The sequence below is a fragment of the Ischnura elegans genome, chromosome 6 (genome assembly GCF_921293095.1).
Source record: "Ischnura elegans chromosome 6, ioIscEleg1.1, whole genome shotgun sequence".
NCBI classification, from domain to species: Eukaryota; Metazoa; Arthropoda; class Insecta; order Odonata; family Coenagrionidae; genus Ischnura; species Ischnura elegans.
In genome coordinates this window covers 32,252,404-32,274,124 of record NC_060251.1, presented here as the reverse complement: position 1 = coordinate 32,274,124, position 21,721 = coordinate 32,252,404, and positions in this window count along the sequence as shown.

The window sequence follows — 21,721 nt, the reverse complement described above, 5'->3', positions numbered from 1 at the left end:
TCTGAGTGAATTCTTTATGCGCTGCCCACGGTTTGGGTTGCTTTTGGTTTAAGATCTTTTTATGCGATTTGAATCAGTGTCATCCACTTTTTGTCAGTTTTCGGGTGTAGAAACATTTAATAGAAAAGGAATATGACGACACAATTTTGTATTAGGTTTTTTAATTCATTTCAGTTAGGTAGGTTTTAATTTCGTTTGCGATCATTTACGGGTTAATACACAAAAATATTCTTTTCTACGTAATAAGTCTACATCTGGGATCCTGTTCTTGCTGAATGTATTGCTTCAACTATCACCCTTACATTTAAAGCGTTTTTTTTTCATTTCAGGATTTAAATTTTTCGTCATTCATAGCACTTTGGTATTAAGGAATTTTGGATAATCACCATCTATTATAAATCCTGGGAAAATGAAATGAATTACCAGGGTATGAATTTCGAGTTATGTATCTACAATTCTGTGTATTATATTCTCTCTCATTCATGATATAGACGATATTGATAATGGAATAATTTTCAGAAAATGTTTGCTCGTATTGGCATACTTCTTTTGGAAAAAATATTCAAGGGACACTCATTCTTGAGATTTTATCGAAAATACTGGACATTCTTCATGAGCCAAGAAATCAACTTTGGAACACTCTCGAAAGGAATATGATCCCATGCCGACTGTCGCTTTCCTTTCAAACCTTGGAAAATGAAAGACAAAAGGAAGGAATTCGAGGCATTGGGGAGGAGAAGAGGAAATTTTTTATTCAAAAGGAGAGAGTATTGTATTGAAAGTGCTGGCTGGAAGAGTAGGAACGAAAGGAAGGAGGGCGTACACCCTCAAGATGGAATAAACTGAACAAATGGATCGCGAAGATCGGGAAATGGAGGTACTGGCAGCCGATGAGGGGGAGGAAATAGATACCATGGAGGGAAATGTGGAATGCGATAGAGAGAGGAATGAAAAATATTTATTTCGTATTGAAAATGGAACAATTAATGAAATTTTAAATATAAAAAGGATACAACACAGCCTCATATTAGCATTCAACATATTGACACAAGTAGACCAACTATCGCCCATACTTCCGTCCAGAGCCTAAAATTCAGAACCAACAATAGGTCCATATTTAATGAAAACAGCAGCCTACCTAAAGATAATGCATGCATTTTTTTTAAATATAATAAGTTGCATCATAATAGTGCGCGAAATGCAGGAAAAATGCTGAGACCATTATTGCTCATTGCATTTTCGTTATGAGGGGGTGATAAATCAAGGGGGACTAGTGATTCTTATTTCTAAACAGAGTAAGGAACAGAAACTTGGTGAAGAAAGCGAGGTCAACTGGGTATTTCGTATAACATTTGAGTTTCCGTTGATGTCAGCACAGAACAGAGACTCACTCGTATCCCTTGGTCTCCCAGCTTTTGTGTATTTCTTTTATCAATTTCTGTGCTTAACTCTGTTAGCAGAAAAAAATTACTTGTTCCTCTTGGCTTCTCACCCCCTCGTGTAATAATAAACTACATTAAGTGTACAGTATTATATCACATTCCATATAAATTATAACTGGTTAAACTTTACATCATATTGAATGAAATAAAATAACTTTGCTTTATCCCACACTTTATTTTAAACTAGCTGACCCGGCGAACTTCGTACCGCCTAACAATCAATGAACTTACAGTTTACTTACACCATTTATAAATCAGGAGCGGGTGTATCGTTTTTAATCATGTTTAATTTATTATAATAAAATAAGGGTACAAATTCAATAAAACTACGTAAATGAGTACCAAAATTGCTTGTCAGAAAGACATTTTCTTTATTGAATATACATAGGGTGAATCGGAGCACGTTTACGCGGATTTTTTCAACAAATTTTCTTACGTTTTAGCTTAAGAAATTTTGGGCATTGTGATTTAATAAAGCAGTTCATGAAATAAAAATTATACGGATTCAGTTGTTGGCTATTTGCGTTATTAGCTGTAAAAAAATGTTTTTAGGTCCAAGTCTGTTGCATACACTTGGCCCATTCAGGGGGCAGGTTGACACGACCCCAGACCGACGCTTGACTGATGCTCAAAATCGTGCAAGAAAAGCCCCTATGAAGCAGCATTCGCATTAAATGACTTAAGGCGCGCCAGTTTTAGTATCTCTGTTTGGAAAAAATGCACTGCGTAAACGTACTGCATGCGTAAACGCACCACGGTGAGCCCTACACATTCGGGTTTAATGTCTTGCGTCAAGCACCTTCTGAGAAACAACAGTTTTTGTTTTGTTATCAGGCGCAAGATGAAGCGGATGAAGCTAAGTAAATATAGCGAAGCAAAGCAGTGACGCAGCGAGGGGAGGTTTTGGGGGATAACCCCCCCCCCCAAGAGCTTAGAGAATTTTTTATGAAAGATTTTGTTATTAATATTAGGGGGACGGATGACTAACAAACAAAACATATTTAACTATTCACACAGCCGCAAAACCCACTATTTTGAACCATTTATCTCAAAAAATGTCTGAGGGAAGTGCCCCCACACTTCCCGCTTACCTTAGCGAGTTTTCTATACCCTACAGACCCGTGGTATTAGCTGCGCCCAAAACCCCCTATCCTAGCTACGCACTTGAAGCGAAGGATGAAATACAGAGGATGGTTTATCGACTCGTGAACATAGCACGCTAAATTGACCATGAGAAAATCATGGGTTTTCATTAGCACATGAGCACAAACAACACAAAAACTGAAAGAATGACCATGCGATTTTTTAATCGTTATCACGAATGCAACACGAATTGTAAATTGGATACGTTTTAGCTCAAAAGGGCATATGAGTTGAGATCATGGAATCTACGGAATGAGGACTTCCTAACCTTTGAATTTTCCTTTGAGTAAAGTTGCGTGAATCACATTCATCACCAATTTTTTTAATGATCTAACACGTTCCGTTGGATAGTTATGGTTGGTTTAGGCTTCGAAAGATCATGAGCACAGAAACTACATTTTTCTGTAAATCGTGCCTTGGTAAGCCAGGTACGTCCAAGGACTTAAAATATTCAGATAGATAGTTGGTGATTTCGTCTTCGTTTGTTACACATTTAAAAGATTCGAATCCATGCAGAGTACGAACTATTTGAATTTACCTCGTTTTAGTCATCCACATCTTCGTTCTTGCTCGCTAAATCAACCATCTTTGATTCTTTTGGTGATCAATCATATTCTGGAACTCTTTGTTGATGAGCAAACTACTCGATTCCTCGACAGGAACACGGACATTACCGTTTGTCAACAATTGCTTGGAGATTTGTTTACAAACACGGTAGTGAAGTGTCAACTCGAGCTGGGCCACGGCTGGGCTTACAATCAGCTCGAATTAAATTTTTAAAATGTAATTTCAATTTAATTAATATTTTGAATATATTTAGTAATTAAAATGTTATATTGTTACTAAATTCAGTTATTAAAGTGGTAAAAACAAAACTAATTATTTAATTTGTAGTTTTGACCGACTTATCAATTGTTGTGTTACTATAACTCCTAAATGCATGTCCATAGGAAAGAGATGAATTTTTTTTGTGAAATTATCCTTTTTTTAATGGCCTATATGTTAACCCCGCCTGTGACGAATCCAAAGAACCAAATCTCATTGAAATCGGTGCAGCCGTTCTCGAGTTATAAGTGTTCTAACTAACACGATTTTCGACTTTCTTTTATATATATAGATAGCACGATCCGGGTTTCAACATCTAGTGTTATCATCAGGTACTATTAGATGGGTGGCATACTCTTAAATAGGTAATGGTGGGTAGAAGGTGGGAACCGGAGAAGGGGCGGGTGGGTAGGAACATTGATGACGGGTAAAGCTATTTTTTGAAGAAAGGAGTGGGGGGCCTGGGCTGGCTTGCATGGGATAAACGACAAGGTAAAAAGATAAGGAGGAGGGGTTCTCAAAAGGTTTAAAAGACATGAGGGAATCAAGGTTGAGGGTCGTAGGGGGATGTATTTATTCTGTTATTCAATTATGTGACGTTAAGCAATGGTGACTGGGAGGGGAACATATGGTCATTACAAAGATTAGTGGGGCAATTCACAATCTCAAACTGTTCCATAAAGTCCATTTTTCTCCCCTTGTCAATACAATGTAAAATCCTGGGTTCAAAATTACACCAATGGTTTTCGCCACTTAAATGTTTTGCTATTCCAGAGGATTCGTCATTATTTAAAAAACATCGTTAATGTTCTTTCATTCTTACGTTAAAGTTTCTCCCAGTTTGTCCAATATATTTAATCTAACAGGTATCACACTTCAACTGATAAACACCACTTTTTTGTAGATCGTCATACTTGTCCTTCGTATTAAAAAGGATTTTACCCACTGTTACAGGATTATAAAATTGCACTTTGATATTATGAATTATATTGCACCATTTGTATGATACATGGGGTATGAAAGGTAGCTTGCACCAGCGTGAAGGATTTTCAGTATCAAGAAAGGAAGTTATAAGATTTACATCATATGTTACAAGTGGATTGGAGGCAATACATTTTGGGGAACCTGGGGCGGAACGGGGTAAGCCATTTTGAATTGTGAAAAAAGCGGAAATAACTAAATTCTAGTCCATATCGGTGTCTATTAACTTCAGCAGCACCAATTTGGATTAGATATAGTCATTGCCGCTTGCATAGCGCCTTTTTTCGCCCTTAAAAAAATCGCCCCCGTTTTGCCCCTCCACCCCGTTTCGTTCCTGGTTCCCCTTTACGATATCTTATCCTTGTTTATGTAATAAGTAATTAAAACTTCTGCAATGGCGAGTTTTAGGAGAAATTTACCTCGCTAAAGGAAAAATTATAAATCGACATCAATCATTTTTTTCATTACTGAAGTTGAGCCGAAACGGCAATTTAGGAATGGTATATTTTCGAATTCGGTCACAAACCCTGGTATCAATGCGAAATTCGGGGATTAAGTGTATTCAATGAATGTGAAAAAATATAAAAATGAATGTCAGCTCCTTGAAAATATTTTCCCCGTTGATTTCCAGCTTGTTAAGTAGATAATATAATTGTGCTTTTTCAAAATTATTTTCATGGTTACGAAGTGTTTTTGCTTACAGATTATCTTCTGGTATAATGCAAGACAACGTCTTGTGCGAAATATGGCCCTTGTACTTCTTGTTCTAAATAGTCAATGTCCAGTGCCAGGCGATGACTCTGGGAGCCGAATCATATCGTACGCATTAAAATATTTGCAGAAAATTAAAATCATAATTAATTAAATATGCCGAACTTCCACTGCATCTGGCCTGAATAGATTAAATTGATTTTCATGCATTAAATAGAATATATTGGTGGTATCCCGCCTAGTACGCGTTAATTTATACCATTTCTGAGGTAAATCAAAGTAAATAATGATACAGTTAACTCTGTATTGTGTCATGTCTTGAAAAGTAAAGTCATCTATCTAAATTAACAATGGAACATGTTATCCTGGAAATAATTCTGCATTTATCGATTGAAAGTTATTTTGATGGAATTAATAATCAGATAAAAATTTTTTATCCGTCAACCGAAATACTTTTGTGTGATAGATGCTATTCATTTCTCTATCTGAGACACCGTTCAATATCGAAATCGGATATTTACGACCCTACCGAACGATTTTAATGCATATTGAAACTTTTAAATGAATAAATATTGGGGCGTATATCTGAGGCTATGCATAAACTCTATTTCCTATCGACGGAGGTGTCGATGACACATATCCGGGGGTTATAGAAGGTTGAAAAACGGTTTAGGTTGTTAGGTTCTAAAAACATTGCTCACGTTGCCATTTTCATCAAAACTCTTCACAAAAGGCGCAATGAATTCGGCAGGCAATACGATAACTACATTGGAGGTCTAAGTACTGTCACTCACCAATGCATGTCAACATAAGAACCTCTAATGTGAAGGAAATGTGACAATGGATAGCAATACGGGGTAGAACTTATACTTGGTAAAAAACTTTCTGTATTTAGAAAGCTTTTACGAAAGAACGTCAAAATTTGCCAAAGGATCAGGTAAATGGTCAATAATAAAGATGTTTTGAGGGAGAAGGCGGTCGATGACGGGTGCCTTATTTGGACGTATACATCTACATAATACCCCGCAAGCCGCCTAAAAGGCGTGTGGCAGGGGGTGTTAGGACACCAGCCGTTTACAGCTTTAAAAAAAAATTAAATGCTCAAACGAAGTTGGGACTAGCGTTTATTAAAGTCCTTTATGGTTCGGGGGAAAAACGAATTCGCATATCTATCCGTTCGGCAAAACATCTCTCTTAATTTATCACTTCTATCGGACCTGGAAATATAGTGTGGCTCTAATATTATGTTCTCTGTATCGCTCTTAAAGATATCCATTCTCAATTGCTCAAGCAATCTAAGCCTAGCGCGCAGCCTCCGAGTCTCCAACGGCTCCTAGCCTAACTCGCTTAACATCTGGGTAACACTGCCTGTACGCCCGTAGCAGTTTTTGACGAATCGCGCAGCCTTCCTTTGAATTTTATTCAGTTCGCGGATTAAGTCTTTCTGCACCGGATCCCATATGCTCTCTGCATATTCAAGGTGCGGTCGGACGAGAGCGAAATAGCACCTTTTCTTTACTTTCTCATCCGAAAATCTTCTCACAATACGCTTGACGAATCCTAATTTCTTCTGGGCTGTGCCGCAAATATTCTTTATATGTGTTCCCCACGTGAGGTTCGAGGTTATCGTAACTCCCAGGTACTTCACTTCGTCTGTTGCCTTTACATCAATGCCATCCACTGCATAAACGTGGTTAGAGTTGGACGAATTCCGCAAGAAATGTACCGCCATGCATTTGCTCAGATTAAGTTTGAGTCCCCACTCTTGGCTCCACAAATGAACGCTGTTTAAGTCAGATGATAGAATTTCATAGTCAGAGTGATCACTAATTTCGCGATAGATGACAGCGTCGTCAGCAAATAAACGTATTTTACTGCTAATGCGGGATCAGAGATCATTAATGTATATAATGAACAACAGGGGGCCGATTACGCTTCCTTGTGGAACACCTGATGTAACGTTTACAACATCGGAGCTAATTCCGTCACGAACAACTTTTCGTTTACGATCTCTGAGAAAGTCGCGTATCCAGTTTAAAACTGTTTCGTTTAATCCGTATGACTGTAATTTGTATAAAAGTTTGTTGTGAGGTACAGTGTCGAAAGCTTTCTTAAAATCTAGAAACAGTGCGTCAACTTGTCTTTTCGATTCACCAGATTTTATAACGTCGTGAAGAAAGAGCGCGAGCTGTGTTTCGCATGATCTACCTTTTCGGAATCCATGCTGACAGTCATGGAGGAAGTTACGTCTGTCCAAGAAAGTCATGATGTTGCTAACGACGATATGCTCAAGTATCTTGCCTGTAATCGATGTTAATGAAATCGGACGGTAGTTGCCTGGGTCATGTCTGTTTCACTTTTTGAATATGGGTGTAACGCTTGCAATTTTCCAGTCTGGCGGTAACTTCCCTTCGGAGAGTGACTTCTTGAATATGATCTCTAAATAAGTGGTAGTATATAGACCGGCTGAAAGTTTAATAAGAAATATTGCGCCGTTGCATATCAGCGGTTGGGTGACTCTTTTGTGCCTATAAGATAAACATGTATATCAAGTTATTGATTATGTTAGACGTATGACTTTTTGCTTCAAATAAGCCGTACTATATCAAACGTAATCGCCATGATCAATTTTATGGACTTCAGAAGAAACTTTTCATTGCGTATGTAAGGCTTGCTTTGCTATTTTTCGGATAGTGTTCCTAAATAATTTCAGCAATCGAAAGATAAATTCATTCCATGCCTTAGGAATTCTATTTTTGAAAGAGAGTAAGAAATGGTAGGGGAGCTGTGTCATTGTGAAAAAGGAAGGAAATGTAGAATCGATGCCGTAACACGTCTTTCTCTCCTCGGACCACCATTTTTCTGGTTTCTTGAGACGCGTTTTGCCTTCCTCTCGGACATTGGAGGTGAAAAATAATGAACTCGTCAATGGAGTGGTAGAGGATTAAGACATGACTGCCCCTAATAAACGATCCAAAAAATGTCCATCTTATGTTCAACACCTTATTTATATATTTATCATTAATACAGCGGCGTTTCCATGGGATTTCCTTGGGGTTGCCTTTGGCTCTTATAGAATTAAATTAAGATAAAATCGAATCTTTTGATAACGTATCTTTTCTCGCAAATATTTTGGAATGTTTTCCGGAAAATGGGGGAAAAAAGTGAATTTTTTAAAACATTAGTTTCCAAAGTAATACCTATTGTACACAGACTTGGTATGTTACTGCCGGAAGCTTAACTTGTAGGACTAGGAAAATAAATACGATCTTGCGATAATAGATTTAAATAAATAGCTCAAAGCCACCGTATTTAAGTCTTGAAAATCCAAAGAGTTCCCCTTGGCTCCTATGTATTCCAAACCCGACCTTGCATAAGTATATGCTATATTCTCCTTGTATTCATACACGGTTTAGTGAGAAGGAAAATCTTCCAGAGAAGTTTGGGAAGATATGGAGGTCTCGGATTTCAATGCTAAAACATGTTGGGTGAGCAAGGAAGAACGGCCAGGTGGAAATGCTTTGTGGATTGGCAAAAATGAAATCGCTCTTATGTTTATTTAACAAGTAAAGTTTCATATGATGGGCGAGATAATTTGATCTATTAGTTAAATGATCATTAAAATATGTCCATAGTATTTATTTTAGCACTTCGCCTTTCGTTGTAACAACAACGTCAAGTTAATGTTCTTGTATCAACAGTTAAAATGAATACTGTGCAAATATTGCAATGTCTCATTTAACTTAAGAACTTCCACCATATCAAGCCGCTTATCAAACAAGACAAGCCGATATGATCCGCAAAATTTCCCATTTTAACAAATATTCATTGATAGAAGTAACTCCATTTTGAATATTAAGGTGAACTAATCTTTGATTGTATGATATCTTTAATACTTTGCCTCATGATGAAAAAATTGCAGTTACTCATAGGGTAAATACTTTTACCAAACGAATGCGAGAAACGCATCCCACATTTTAAGGAAATGTATCCATGCATGTTTTGGGCCACAGTTGTCATAAGTATGGTCTTTACTCCCATTTGTTATATTTGCTGTCCAACATTGTTACCCCTGTAGAATTGACCACAGGTATGCGTCTCCATGATGGTTTGAAGCTAGGCAGAAGTGCGGAAGGAACAAAACCAAAGAGACAAGCCAAAAAAAAAAGATAAATGATCCGGAGGTCGGAAAACCCTCTGAGTGATATTGTGAGTGACAGTAGGCCCGCTTAGCCGGAGGAAAAAAATACCCCCATCAACCGTAGTCACCGAGTCTGCATTGTGTCTCGTGTGAGATGTGCCGGCGACAATGCCGTGGTTGTTAATCACGTTTCGCTGAACCCGTCGCGTAAAAGTTTCAGCGGCACTGAGTTCGTTTCCCGGAGCACTCCACCGAAAACGGGCCATCATCTGCAGGCATCACGGCTCCAGTGGTTCCAAAACACATGCATTTATTCGCCCAGTTGAACTCAAACACGTTATGACAGAAGCAGACTTATTCTAACCACATTACATTTTTTTATTTTGCGGTCTTACTAAAATTGCTAGTGTAAGAACTGTCGTTGAAAGGCTGTGGAGATTATGGCGAGAATTTTAGATTTTACCCTTAGACGTTGCTTTCAGTGAACGAAGATGTCTTACACAGATGTCACGCGGATCAGGTTGGCAGCCCCTAAAGACTTGGAAGCCCCTTAGGCTAACCTTTACTTGATAATTGCTTAAGGAATGAGTATTGGTCAATGAGCAATGAAGAGCAGAAATTTTTCAGAGTAGCAAAGAGAACATCGTGTTCAAAAGAGAGAGAAATTGTATCACCAATTGTATCGTGTTCAAAACAGGGAGAAAAATTGTATCACCAAATTTGAATCCTGGAGAGCTGATGCGAGTAGGAACCAACATTACTGGTGAATTTTAGGTAAAAAAGATGCCATTTTTAAACAATAGAAACTTAAAGCTAAGTGCTCCGATTCTGGACTCTGGACAACTCATGACTTCGAATTTTTTGCCTGCTTTTGCCTTTGCCTTTCTCCTGAGCATCCGGCAACAGGGCAAACTTGCGATCAATTGGAGCGCTCGACTCAAAGTCTCTGTTGTTTCAAAATGGTACGCTTTTGACCTCTAAAAAATATCAGTACCACTATTTTTGGTTCCTACTCCCATCAGTTATTCAGGGTTAAAATGTCGTGGCACCATTTTTCCCAACCCTGTACCTATATCCTGGTCTGAAAGTCGATAAATGAGAGAAATATTTTTTTTCTACGGTTTGGTATAAGAAATATTGTTGATATTGGAAAGGGAAAAAAATTCAGGCCATAATCAAAACATCATCATTAATCTCCCTCCATATTAGTGGCTGGTATATTCATACTAATCTCCTAATCTCAATCGTTGCAATCTTCTAGGCAGTGCGTAGGTGTGTTGAGTTTTTGTAAGATTATGCAAGCCTTTAATAGTCACTCATATTATTCTTGAAAAGGAATCATACAAACGGCAAATGTTAAAAGAAGGAATATACTGAGGGGTTTAATGAAATAAAATTCATGCCTCTCTCACTAGAACTCTGTGATATTTGAATTGTCTATAATGAAAGAATTTGAGAAAGATCCTCATTTCCTTGAGTCAATTTCTCACTGCCTCGCTTCTTTGAGTAGGTTTGAACCTGAATTTTCTTAGCGGCACACAAAAACACTGGTATCTTGTTTTCCTTGTCTGTTTTCATATGATTATTTCCTTGGCTGTTTCCGCGTAGTCATTACTCTTGTCTTTAGAGATGAGGTTGAGCCTCAGACAGCAGTGTTTGCAGATCGTTAAATTAAAAAAGAAACCTCTCTTGACTCAAGCTGTCGCCTCCTTTCTGCTGCGCATTGGAAGAATAAACGTAGGGAAATAATGCATATTTAAAATAACTCAAGAGAATGTAAGAGTGAGCAGGGAACATCTTATCTCTTCCGCTACGGCAGCGGGCGTTGAAGATTTTCAGGCTTAAGGCAAGCTCTTGTAGTGAGATTTTCTGCGTATGTATTGAAAGATTTACGGAGAAAGCAGCTCTCAAAGGATGTTGCCTGCTTCCAAATCCGGCAGTCTTTCAAGGAAGATCTCGGTAAAAGTAGAATAAAATAGTCGAGTGCCAGGAACCATCCGAACTCCTAGTAGCAAGGGGGTGAAGTACGTTTGGGGAAGGGGTTATTCTTTTCATTGGTCACGGGCTCGTTGAAGAGATTTCAGCACATGAGCTCCCGCAAGACTCGCGGTGAGTACCAAAAAATAAAAAATATTAGCCATGTTTCCAAGGAAAAATAGCTAGCCTGAAACATTTTCACTACGTATATTAGTTTGCAATGTTAATTACACTGCACAGGTTGATGGGCTTGAGAAAGTGGTTGGGAGTGAAAATAAAAATATTTGGCTTGCGTAATTTCAATCAAGGCATACGTTCAATCAAGGTCTCCCAAATTCCTAGCTATCGGCCGCGGTATAATGGGCTTACAACCAAAGTGTTAAGAATAGGCTTATCAAGAATTCTTTCAGCCCTGGAAAAAAAACATACATCAATGATTTCAAACTGCATAAATTGAGGCTACTTACAATGCACTGCGTCAGTGAGTCTTACGCAATTTGACCTCTAAGTGGTAACTGATGATTTGCATTGGGGGAATAGAATAATTATTCATTTTTTGGTCGTAGAGATGAAAGATTTCCCTGTAAAATGTAACCGATATAATCATGGCATCCAACCAACAGAGCAAGGAGAGATGAGAAGGCGCAGGCAAAGAAAATAAGTTGATTATGTCTTTCAGGAGCCTACGGAGAAGGGCATCGTAATTTTAACTTATATGTCTTAAGTAATATTGAGGCATGCGAAAAAATATTTAGCAGTGTTGAAATAAATGAAAATATGGTGATTTTTTTAGAATTAAATCAGCTTCCTGAAAATTTCTTGAGAAATAAATTATGATATCTCAGCCCTTGTCGCAAAAATCAGAGTCACTATTTCTATTATATTATTTGCACTGATTATATTGAAGTTTTAAGGATGAAACGAAGGGAAAATACTGGCCAAATAACAAATCACTGTCACAAGTAAATAATGAAAAATAACTGTATATAGCAAAATCTTTCACACATACATTTATCTCAAGCACTTGAACTCAAATTTCTCTGATACTAGTCAAAAATGCAGGGGAAACGTTTACAGTTAAGTGTCAGTTAAAATCTTTTTTTCATATTAAACTTTAATTGAAAGGTGCGAGAGTATTTTCATTCTATAGTAGTCTAATGAGGTAAATATAATGGACAATTATGATGCAGAATTGTAGGCCTAAGGCTTCAAAAAATGACTTCGACATTGGAATCTCCTAATAAAGATATGAAAATATTATTTTTAATATTATTAAAATAATACAGTCAATTTTCTCGCTCGGGGATAATTATGGGTCTCTTGGATACGGTATATTCGAGGGAAGTGCTGCCAAAAATATCCGGAAGACATACGTTAACAACTTCCTTCCTGGAAAGAGGTTTCACATTTATTCCAGGAAAAATCCTTCCATTTATCCCGCTTACTCTTCCAAAGTTTAAGAGAGAGAAAGCTTTTTCATTCTTTTTTTCTGAAGAACCCAAAAAAATAAATACGGGACTAGCCTTTCCTTTGATGCGTTGCAGATTCTTCGCTAAAAATAGTAAACAAAAATTTCAATTGAGGTGCGACGCACAGATCACCATGCATGTTTCCCAAGTCAGTGCTGCCTTCTTTGGAAATATGGAAACCCTACGCCGGTGCAGTACCTAATTTGTAATTCCTTTCATCCTTCGAAAGAGATGTATCCCCTAAGGCTTTCTCTCTCTCCTCCGTGCTTCTTCAAAGTAACTGCGAGATGTCTTATTCAAACGGTTTCCTTTTGATAGCGAAGCTCAAGCCACGTTCACTCTCTGGCCAGTGTAAAGACCTCTATTCATTTCTCCTTTCTCCCCCTCATAAATTGACTTCGTCGAAACAGCTCCTTTATAAGGTTTCATTGTCCCTTTTACATAACAAAAATGTTCCTTGCATGCAACGAAGTAATTTTCTGATTTCGCCGCCCATTAGGTGGAAAGGAATTACTCTTGAAGCCTCTTCATTTCAAATTGAGATATAAAATTGATGCCTAATGATTCAATCGCTTGTTAAGAGAATTTTTTCTTTTCATAAAGTATTTTTGCATAGCTCAGACAACATGCATGAATGTTTGTTCACGAGTCGTCACTATGTATTCATTTATGTATGTGTGAGAGAGAGGCTATGAATAAAATTTGATTGCATGTGTGTTTTTCCAATAAAGATGTGATTCATATGTTTCTTTCGTAATTAAAGAGTGACCTTTTTTCTTGTCATATTTTAAAGTTGAAGGCGAGAAATTTTCTAAAGGTAAATATGATTTTTTTGCTGATTACATTCATGTTTTATATCCGTGTGTAATTAATTATAATGGTCTCGAAAATTAATTTTTCTAAAATAGAGTCATGATGAAAATATAATTGATTATTGTCTGTACTATAATGGCATTAACATTCATATGATTGTGGCATTAAAGATGTGAATTTAAAATTTGTGTCTTAGGCGCACTACCGCGTATTATGAGCAGTAGTATCGGATCTCCCGTCACTCAAAGTGCTTGCTGGTGACACCCGGTGAATGTAAATTATATCAGGGCAAGTAAGCGTTCAGTTGTAATAGCAGCCAAGGACCCGATTTTAATAATTATCAAATTCCCTGCTAAGAATTCTAGAAACTTCACCTATTCCGCTTTTTTACTGCGAATCGCCAGAAAAAAGACTGGAAATTTACTTTTGCTAACTCACTTTAAGGGCAGGCGCGCACTAGCGTGACCACGACCTGCGGCACACGACCAGTTTTAGCATTGAAACTAATGGAGCGACGCGCACTAGGCCAAGTGCGACTCGTTGGACGGACCCAAGTCGTCCGACCAAAATTTTTGAATTTGGTCGTCCCCGACTCAGCGGTCGTTGCGGCCAGAAATTACACACATTCTTATTGCGCGCCGCGCACCGACTCCGGCTTCACTCCGACCCGACCATACGAACTGAGCAAGTGGACGGTGAATGTGTATTGCTATCGTGGGTGTGGTCGTGGTCGTGCTCTGATCGGAAGGTGTGCGACAGAAATCTGCCGTGGTCGTGGTCGCGCTAGAGCGCGCCTGCCCTAACACGAATCGTTACGTATTTTCGTTGCCCTTAACAATAAAATTTGTTTGGAAAAAACTTTTAAAAGTTGTGGCCCGGAAATACCATGGAGGAGAAAAGGGTGTTATAAATATTCTTTTGAAAATAAGATACATTAGTTTATATGGAAAATAAGGTACATTAGTGTAAATGTAATGCATTCAGCATGATATTGGGTTACTCGGTATTACTATTAATCTTAATTACTGGATCAACGTTTCTACTTTGGAATTTCACCACGCTGAGTGCAAATACTCACTCATACACCATAGTTGTTTTTTTCTTAAAAGCGTTCCCGAATGGAACATTTTGTATGCAGGTATTTACTAAAATAACCAATCACAGTCTTTACCTTGCTTTCTCACAAATTATTGTACACTCAACATTAGGAAGTCTGTTTTCACTGCCACGGGTGAACGTGGATAAGAGGGTTGCGATTCGATGTGTGACATTTCTATACAGAAAAAATCAGTTGCCATGACCGGGTTTCACTAAGTTGCGCGCCAGTTTTTCTAATATTTGAAATACCAATGTTTCATTTTCCACTGCAGAATTTTGCTATAGGCTGAGGGTAAAGGTACGCCGGGGTCTATTGCGCTGTTATTTCCCTGAACGCACTAGCGTTTTAAGCTCTGGCTTTAAGCCACGGGGCTGTGGAGCATGAGCCTGCAGCCTTACAACATTATATGTCTATCACCATAAACCTAATTTTCTCCTTTAGCCGATCAAACTCTGCAGGGGAGAAAGAGAAGTCCGGGTAGTTCAAGTAGTGAAACACCTGATGCAGATTTCATCACATTAAATGGAAATATGGGCTCGTTAAAATTAACCATAGATATTTTTTCCTAAAAGCATTACGAAGTGAAAATTTTGTATACTGATGCTCACTATAACAACTAATTACAATTTTTAGAATCCTTTTCCGATGAGAATTTTATTTCTAGCATTTGAAAATCATAGAATCTGGGTTTGAATCCCGGTCAATCAAACAATATTTGTCCTGACTGAAAATTATTTACGCTTCATGTACACTTGCGTTCCGTAAGGGTGCACCACTACTATTCCTACTGGTGCCTACTATTCCACTACTACTTTTCTTTGAATAATAAGGCTCATGATGAAAAAATATTGAGTAACGGAATATATGAATGTGAATAGAAAAATCGTTCTTGGTGCTATTACTTAAAGTGAAGAGGCGTTGAATAGATAAATGAAAGACTTACATAATGAATGGGATTTGGAAGGGGGTTTTGAAAATATGATTGCCACATGAATACATTTCCTGGGATGGAGTTAAAAGTATAGATTTGGATCTTTTTTGTGATGTGAAGATCCTGATACCACAAAGGGCGGTGAGATGATGAGAAAAGGATACAGTATGGAAGAGAAGGAGGAAAAAGTGTGACAGAAAAGAGAGTGGTAAAAATAGTTCCCACTCTCAGCTCAGGAATAAATTTGATAAGAGATTGGCGGAAGAGAAGATGAAAAAATATATAACTCGGTTCCTTCCTGGAAATTCTGAGAAATCGAGTATCTTCCTTTGATAGTATTGCTCCTGAAACATTTTTGCTGACTTGCCACGTCAGTCGAATAGGTTGCTTTGGAGGCTATAACAGAAGCGTCTATTTCGCGTGCTCGAGTTTAAACCCGTAAATTGGTGAATTAATATGTTATTCCGATCCCTGTTGGGTTGTGGTGGTGAGGATAATTCAAGAAATATATTTTGTTAGTCAAACAAGGCGTTAAGTTGTGGTCTTTTTGGTGGCTTTTGTTTAATTTGGACAAAGTCAACATTTGAATACACTAAGTTCTCCAACTAGCTTACTCAGTGTATGGAATTGCATCCGTAACTCTCAAGTTGACACTTCATATCCACAATTATCCATGAGATTTAAATACAAGGATTATTTGGTTTATGATTAGGGAGTTAGCTTCCTATTTCTAGGGTTATGTTCCAATCCAAGGGACACCCGATAGTTTTTGAAGGCCGCTGTGACCTTGTTTGTCTACTATGTAGTTAAAATATCAAAAACAGGTTTCCATCCGTCGAATGGGACGTTAGGCCGTGATCTTCTTGGTGCCTCACATTATAATTTCTACCTCAACTTCCGCAACCTTTCTTTTTGCCAGAGAAAACCATAATTATTGGTCGAGGTTTCTTCCTTTTACCCATTTTTTTCAAAAGATCTCACTAAGGCTGAGGAATTATTTTTTGATCCAGATCATGGTCCTCATAATGATATGAAATATTTTATGAGCATTGGATTAACACTAGAACCGCGGACGGGACTTTTTTGTCCCATCGCCCTTTCAAAATGTTTGCCATTCATGTATTAGGGGTTTGATGCCTTTGAAATTTACTGACTTTTACTCATTTTTTATGCTCTTTCGAATGGTTATATTGAAAATATTGTACAATGTTTGGTTCGCGAGAAAAACGACGATTTACCTAGAACCGCGGGATGGGACTTTTTTGTCCCATATGGGTAAAACATTCAATTTCAGTTTTTTTGTACACGTATTTTGTATTTAGCATAATAACAGTTTATTGCGAAGGGGATTGGTTTCACAGATACCGTTATTCTGCCAGTTTGAAGCGCAGAAGGGAATAATATGTGCACTGCACCGGCCGCCTACTCACGCAGCACTCTGCTCGGCGCGTCTGCAGGTCTGAGCTTGCAACCAACACGTCAAAATAAGTTTACCGTATTCCTAGTTATACTTAATAAAACGTTTTAAATATTACCGAAACACGTGTTTTGTCCACACAAACCACAAAAAACCGTCAATTATACTTAAACATGACAGGATCAACGTATTTTGCCAATGGGACAAAAAAGTCCCATGCCGCTGTTTTGGTGGGGTTGGAAAGTTCAGCGGTTCTAGTGTTGAATCGATAATAGAATAAGTTCCGGGCCGCGAAAACTCTTTGTGCTCCGAAGTGTAGAGAAAATGAGAAATCTGCATCCCAACTATGTCGTAAATACAAATTTATATTCAGGGTATGAGTTCGCTGCTGGGGCGAGCATTCTCCTGAACAAAACGATATCGGGATTTTCGAGGACATTTATAAGGCTTTATATTTTAAGGATACAAATGCAATTACCAAAAAGCTTAAAAAATTAATATAAGGACCTAAAAACAGCACTAACTAGTTCACTTCTGTAAATTACCCTAATTTAATCCTGTTGGGGATTTCTTGGTGCTTCAATTAGAATGAATTAATTACGGGGTATTAATTTCAGGGCATAAAATTCATGAGCACTCATGAGCCAAGTCGGTATAATTTCTTGTGGACGGAAAGACTATTTATTTCTCTATATTCAAGAAACTCGAATGGCATTAATAACAATTATGTCGCAGTAAAAAATTATGTACCGTGACTATTGTTAAAACTCGTGTAATTTGCAGTAAAATAATTTCAATTTATACAATCACCTCATCCTCCCTGTCTATAATATCTACACGCCTAAAGACAACATAACTCTTGTATTTCTATGCCCGTGATGTTTATACAGGAGAACGACGTGGCCCAGTCTTATCCCAGGCATAATGTAAGCTCAAATCGTTTCCTATTTCCATGTGAAACTGAACTTGGCACGAATGATTCATGCACGAAACGCAACAAGAGTAATAAAATCAAGGAAATGACTAACTTATCTACAATAATATATCCGCAATTTCAAATTAGTATACGTACTAAGGTCAATCAGGGCAATGTTTACGCGAAATTGTCATGATTGAGAATTCATCTAGTTTTTCATTTGATCATAAATATCTCTGTGCAGTTTCTCTCACTGTTTATTTTCTTATAAAATTATACCGAATCATATTTCAATTAACTAATTGTTTACCAGCACATCTTCCGCTGCGTGCGTTTTTGTAATTTCATAATTCTGGGAGACTGATAAATATTAATGAGGGTTCACGAACTACGATTTAGAAAGCCCAAACAATCATGAAGAGTTTTATTTATCTATGGCATTCAAGGAATAAAAATATTTATTGAAAATTATTACCAGCGATGCTATTTAAGTAAAATTTCAGTTGTCAATTTCAGATATAAAAAATCCTAACCACTATGATACAAGCTAATACTGATACAACAGTGTTTTATTTAATGTATATGAAGCATTTAATTCAATCAGATAAGGCTGAGGGGCATACACAACTAATACAAGTATTATGTTGAGGTGTTTCGTAGATTCCGAATGGGTGACATCACATGTGAAAAGTCCTTTTTGAATGCCCGTTTAGTTCTTATGCTGGGGAAAAGGGACGATCAAAAACGCTTCAAGTTTTTACGTCGGTTAATTCCATGCCGTAATAATAGTTTATTATAATAGACGTTACTACAAAGACAAATGGGCTTGTGAAAATATGAGTAATATTTTGATTACTCGAAATATGACCATGGGAAGGCAGTATTGTATTGCACAATTATTGCTTACAAACAAGTCTCTTTATTCAATTAATATCTCAAAGGTAGAAGTGCACTCAGATCGCGTGGCATCAAAAAGGCTCATACGGAGGGATCGGCGGGCATTTCTCTTTGTTTCTTAAGTTCCAATGCCCTTTCACGGCTTTTTTTAAACTCGATTCATGTTTGGATGCGGGTTTTGATGAGAAACGTACATGAACATGAAGGGATTAAGTCTCGTTTAAGACTCATCCACACAAACCTGGTAATGAGAAAAGCTCTTATACTTTACGTTGTCATAGACGCTCAAATATCTTGATGATGGTATCCACTAGGCCAAGCCTAGCCATTATCTAGTACCTACCTTGCCTGAGATGGTGCAAGGTGGTGATAATGCCATCGAGATAAAATGTCAAAGCATCTGTAATAGATGTCTCGCATTTTTAGGAAATTCCATATTCCGTTATATTGGATGGAAAAAGCTACATTGTCATTTCACGGTATATCTAACCTCCGGTAAACTTTTGCGCGTCAGTTATGCCTAGTATCCGTACGTCATAGCTCCAAAAAAAATATAATGCCATTCCTATTTCCTAGGTACCGCGGTCCCGAAAATGGCCTTGTTTTCTATAATCTCCTTTTTTCCTCACAGCAATTGATTTTGACGAGTGAGGAATGGATTTTTACCAGGATTTAGGTCATGAAACGAAATTAGCGATGTTGGGCTCTTGTTTCTGTCCTTGCTAGCTATTTATTTAGCTTGCTATTTATACTATATACCTAGGATATTTACTAGCTTAAAAATATCCAAGGATTATTGAGGTCTTAAATTTAAGGAAATGTCATGCATATTAGAAAAATTAGTTCACAGTCGTAACTTAATATTGACTTTTTTAAATCCTCAAATGTTAATGATAATATAAATGAAACGTATTCATTAAATAAATGCCTTCTTTTCTTCGCTATTAGGTAAGACCTTTAGGGTTCAGGTGCGAGAATTTTTAATTTTAGATGTTAATTCATTTTGTCTCTTTAATGCTCATTCTGTCTTAGTTATTAAGTCAACTTTCAACTTCTAGGTGATTAATCATCGGCGGACAAATAACCTGTTCAACGTCTGGGGCGGACTAATTAATTATTCCAGTCCTTGAGGGCAACAGATACTAAAATATGAAGAAATTAAATCTCGGAATGAGTGGGAATAACATTCAATCCCTTTTAGCTCTTATTCCTGCAGAAGTTTATCTTATTCATTTTAGCTCACGCCTGATTGAATTTTCTCCAAGCGCAAGTAATCCCGTTATCCTTGTTTCGTACACCATTTAGGTATATACTGTGTTTTGTATTTCCTGTACAATAAAATGTGATTTCCCTTGAAATTTGATATTATCTTTGAATAAGCCGCCCAACTAGAGTCTGATTTCCTGGAATGCTTCGGAATCGCCAAATGGGAATGTTGAGAGCGTGACCTAAGAACCTTACCTCGGATTTGATACTCTTGTTGTTTTTGCCAAATTCTGGCCGTCGTATCCAAGAAAACAATACCTCCTTGCATTGTTCATTTCCTCGGTAATTTTCATTGGATTTTATTTACGATTCATATGTTAGCCCTACATAACGGTCGTTTGTACATATTTCTTTTACTCAAGGTGGACGAGGATGACGTGGACTATAAAGTAAGTAATGAGTTGAGTGTATTGAAGAATAGAATATAGTTCTTTCTATTTTCATTCGTTAGTTATATTAGCTGCATTGTGCTTAAATTAGTGCTAATAAGTTGTTTAAAATTTTAAAATTTCCTGACGTAAGCATGCGCTCGTAATTTTCTTATCTTATCAGGCATCTCGTGAATTAGTTCCATGATCGATGATTTAAAAGAATTTAAACGCTTCAGTGGGCATAAAATATTCATGTTCATTTTGCTAACCACTCGTAATTGATTTTTTGTCCTAATATAATTATATGGTCTTATCTTTTGTCCTGAGTCCTTTTTGTCCTTGGAACAAACATTTTATTTGCAATTCATTCTTTACTTAAATATTATTTTCAATGTTTTATAATAACTGATCAATATCATTTATATTTGCATCTTAGCTGTCAAACGCTGGCCTAATTCATCTAATCTTTATCAAATCAAGCTGGCCTAATTTCTTCACTCGGTCTACTATATTTTTCAAGTGTTTACAAGGATTGCAAGCTTTACTACTTCATGTTCTGGTACGCTTTTCATCGAAACCCGAACCCAAGCATGAATCGAGTGAAAACAATAAGCCATGAATGGGCATTGGAACTAGGATAATCCATGGGAAAAGAAAACTATTTGATAACTGCCATTCAGCCGGAAAATAGTTTCCCAAAGCTCTTCCAAAATGCTGTTGAACAATGCGCCATTAGGTATGATATAACTCTATTTTTTATGGATGAAAATGGAGAAGATAAATGCTATTTTACGAACTATCTTGTAGTTTGTACAACATTTTTACGAAATAGGCCATCCTTAACGAAATTATTAAGCGAAGATTTTGAAGGGAATATAATTTATTTAACTACCACTGACCCTATACTTTATGCAAGTGCTAGTAAGTTTTCGTGAAAAAATTATCATTAACGAAAATTCAATAGGAAGACTTAGATGGGAATAAACTTTTTTATCTGCAACTCAGCCAGTACTTAAATATAAGTGTTGCTTCTGTGGGATGACTGATACATATTATTGATATCTCCGACTTAATGGTTAGATACTGGCCTAATTTTTTCAATATTTATCCAATCAAGCTGGCCTAATCAATTAACTTGGTCTAGTATGCATTTCAAATGCTTTGAATGGATTGCACGCTTTACTCCCTTCATGTTCACGTACTTTTCATCAAAACTCGAATTCAAGCATGAAGCGAATGAAAAAAATAAAACCCAGCCCAAAAAGCGTGAATGGGCATTGGAACTCGGAGAATCACGGTTGACTTTCTTTCCGTCTCTCTCT